Source organism: Panthera onca, chromosome B2 (genome assembly GCF_046562875.1).
Source record: "Panthera onca isolate mPanOnc1 chromosome B2, mPanOnc1 haplotype 2, whole genome shotgun sequence".
Classification (NCBI taxonomy): domain Eukaryota; kingdom Metazoa; phylum Chordata; class Mammalia; order Carnivora; family Felidae; genus Panthera; species Panthera onca.
In genome coordinates this window covers 71,708,947-71,713,025 of record NC_138343.1, presented here as the reverse complement: position 1 = coordinate 71,713,025, position 4,079 = coordinate 71,708,947, and the positions used below count along the sequence as shown (strand labels likewise).

Here is a 4,079-nt window from a genome sequence, read left to right as displayed (position 1 = left end):
TTTTTTTTTTTTTACGTTTATTTTTGAGACAGAGAGAGACAGAGCATGAACGGGGGAGGGGCAGACAGAGAGGGAGACACAGAACCGGAAGCAGGCTCCAGACTCTGAGCCATCAGCCCAGAGCCCGACGCGGGGCTCGAACTCACAGTCTGTGAGATCGTGACCTGAGCTGAAGTCGGACGCTTAACCGACTGAGCCACCCAGGTGCCCCTACCTCCTCTTAATTTAGACTCCCCTGGACCCACTTCCGCATTCCTGTCTGGTCTATCTCTTTGGTAGCAGTTATGAAATTGAATAAAGGAAACCTCATTTAAAACGGGGTAGTGAGGCTGGGAGAAGTTCTCACTTCATACCATTCTCTTCAACTGCAGTTCCCAATCCGAAGAGATGTATCTTGCATTAAGTAGGAAGAAACGTACTTTACCACTCCAGCAGGAGGAAGAATTTCTCCATGCCAGCAACTACCTCAGCCAATGAGAAAAGACCACAACTCAGTCAATGAGAAACTGTCACCACTCTGTACTCTTGTTTTCCTCCAGTAGACTTTTGTTCAAAGCAGCCCCCCCAGGGTCCTCCTTTTCTCTGCAAAGCAACACTCCTTTCCTTTGATCTCCAGATTTGCCTGTGGTTTTACCACAGCTCACATGACCTGAATTGCGACTCTTCTGTTATTCCTGAATAAAGTCATTTTGCTGGTAAAATAACTGAATGTTCTAAGGTCGATATTACTTGGTGTCAGATGAGTAGGATCCAGAGTAGAACCCCAGCAACTCCAAGGCTGGTGAGAAACAGGTGGTGGTACCCACTGAACCCAGTGAGCTCTAACTGCTTTTTGGTTGATGCTGGAGTTTGAGGTAAGTTTTCTCCTGGATTAAAGACCTACTCTCTATGTGTTTTGAGCTCTCCAGGCTTAATTTGGGATCTGCTTAAAAGCTTTATCTTTTCTGTTTTTGTGAAAGCTTTGTCTTTTCTGGTGAGTTCTTTTTTGTTTTGTTGAACCTTGGTTTTGAGTAATGAAATCCCAATCCTCTAAACTGTCTCAGGAGAGCCATTTTTCTGGGACCCTCACTTAGTTTTAAACCCTACGGTTTAAACACTATGGCCCTCCTCATGAACATTTTTAATTACATGGGCCAATTTAGCTAAAGATAATTTAAACCAGAATGGCTATTACAGGGAACTTTCAACCTCCCCAAACGTTTTTTTCAGAATTAAATTGCCATGGCTCTAAATGAAATGATAATAATAATAATAATAATAATACGATGCCTATTTTAACTTGTAACCTGAGGCTTCCAGACATTTTCAGGATTCTAACACCTCTTTACAAAATATCATTTACAAATTAACCAAGGTGAACAATTAATGGAAGACAAAAAACTCCTGAGGCCTTTCTCCCTTCTTCCATGCTCTTTGTGTCAGGCACCCTCTTGCTCACCTCCCCCTCCTTCTTTGTCTCCAGGTATGCAACAGGCATTTTATGCCAGATGTCCTGACACCATCTCTCTTTTTTCCTCCTGCACTGGCTCCACATTCTTTATACCCTCTATTTCTTCATTCTAATCTTTTCATGGAACTTCCCTTTTTCTTCAAACCTCACCCATTTCTTCCTCTCCCCAACCTATTACAAACCTGCTCTTTTAGGGCTAGGAGCTGACTCTGTGATGGGCACTGTCGTCTGGGAGCGTTGCAGAGACCTCCACCCAAGACGGCCCCCCCTCCCTGGGCTGCTCACCTCTTACCGTCGAGTCCCTTCGCCTCGTGAGCATGTCGGATTTGATATCGTGGGGTGAGGTGAGAGCAGGCCCAGGGAGGGAGGTTACCGCAGAGGAGCCACAGTCACAGTCAAGATGATAGAGGTAGTGACAACAACTGACTCTCAGAAACTGCTACACCAGCTGAATGCTCTGTTGGAGCAGGAGTGCAGATGTCAGCCAAAGGTCTGTGGCTTGAGACTAATTGAATCTGCACACGATAATGGCCTCAGAATGACTGCAAGGCTAAGGGACTTCGAAGCAAAAGATCTTCCTGGTCTAACTCAGTTCTTTGGCTTTGACACAGAGACACTTTCTCTAGCTGTGAATTTACTGGACAGATTCCTGTCCCAAACGAAGGTACAGACCTTGGGTGTGTTGGGCTGAGCTGCTTCTGTTGGGCTGTAAAACCAGTAGAAGAGGAAAGGAATGTCCCATTGGCAACTGACTTGATCCGAATAAGCCGGCATAGGTTCACGGTTTCAGACTTGATGAGAATGGAAAAGATTGTATCGGAGAAGGTATGTTGGAAAGTCAAAGCTACTATCGCCTTTCAATTTCTGCAACTCTACTATTCATTCACTCAAGAGAACTTGCCAATTGAAAGAAGAATAGCCTTAATTTTGAAAGACTAGAAGCTCAACTTAAGGCATGCCACTGCAGGATCATATTTTCTAAAGCCAAGCCTTCTGTGTTGGCGTTGTCTATCATTGCACTGGAGATCCAAGCACACAAGTGTGTAGAGTTAACAGAAGGAATAGAATGTCTTTAGACACATTCCAAGATAAACGGCAGAGATTTGACCTTCTGGTAAGTAAGAGCTTGTATCCAAGTGTTTAACTGAAAATTCATCAAACAAGTGTTCCAAACCAAATGTTCAGAAGTTGAAATGGATTGTTTCTGGATGTACTGCATGACAGTTGAAGCATAGTTACTACAGAATAACCCACCTTCCAACAATTCCTGAAATGGTCCCTTAATTGGATTGTTACAACAACAAAATACTCCTCTGAAGCCTTTCTCCACAATCCTAAACTATAGATTCCATAATACTATAATGGATTTAAGCTGTGAAGCCTCAAAACATCACGAAGAGATTAGCATTGATGTTCTCAGATTTGGGAAAGCTACCTAATTAACATGGTGTAGTGGAATTATAATTAAACTTGAATTCATCTGTGAGGCATACAAGTCAAAGCTAAGAGTATAAATGTGAAATGTTAATAACAAGCCTGGGAAGGTAAACTGTGAATCTTCATTTCAAACTTTGATCCAACTTTCTAGATTGGGTCAGTATATTGTATTTAGATAGTATTAAAAGTGGTAACCTAATTAAATTCTAAATTATGAGGTATACATTAAACCAACATTTCACAAATGCACTTCTAAGGCATAATAAGGGTTACTATTCTAGGCAGGGAAAATGGTTTCTTGGTACCTGTAGCGCAAATAATAGATAATCCAGAGATGTGGACTTTATTGCTACTTGGGAATTACATTTAAATTTGAGGGCATTTTATAAAAGCAAAACTACAGACCTAGTCATTTTGGCATATTAGGTGATCTTTAATATTTTTCTAAAAAACAGGTAATATTTGTATCTGTGACAAAACTTATACAATATCCACTGTCTCCATCTAATCCCATCAAGAAAAACTGGTTTTATTGTGAAATTCAACATAAATTAACTTTGGTCCAAAAACTTGACTTAACACTCCATAAGTTTTTACTAAGGGCTGTTTTTATAAAACTTGCTATTCTAGGGGCGCCTGGGTGGCTCAGTCGGTTAAGTGGCCGACTTCGGCTCAGGTCATGATCTCGCGGTCCGTGAGTTCAAGCCCCGCGTCAGGCTCTGTGCTGACAGCTCAAAGCCTGGAGCCTGTTTCAGATTCTGTGTCTCCCTCTCTCTGACCCTCCCCCGTTCATGCTCTGTCTCTCTCTGTCTCAAAAATAAATAAATGTTGGGGCGCCTGGGTGGCGCTGTCGGTTGAGCGTCCGACTTCAGCCAGGTCACGATCTCGCGGTCCGTGAGTTCGAGCCCCGCGTCGGGCTCTGGGCTGATGGCTCGGAGCCTGTTTCCGATTCTGTGTCTCCCTCTCTCTCTGCCCCTCCCCCGTTCATGCTCTGTCTCTCTCTGTCCCAAAAATAAATAAAAAAGGTTGAAAAAAAAAATTTAAAAAAAAAAAAAAATAAATAAATGTTAAAAAAAAAAATTTAAAAAAAAAACTTGCTATTCTAGGGGCACTGAGTGGCTCAGTCAGTTAAGCATCCAACTTTGGCTCAGGTTTGTGAGCCCTGCATTGTGCCCTCTGCTGTCAATGCAGA

At 42.6% G+C, this 4,079-nt stretch overlaps 1 pseudogene; it reads left to right on the top strand.

Annotated features, from left to right (window-relative positions):
- The first annotated feature begins 1,780 nt into the window (after nt 1-1,780).
- Nucleotides 1,781-3,111, top strand: LOC132666451 (cyclin-G1 pseudogene; annotated as a pseudogene).
- The last annotated feature ends 968 nt before the right edge of the window (nt 3,112-4,079 follow it).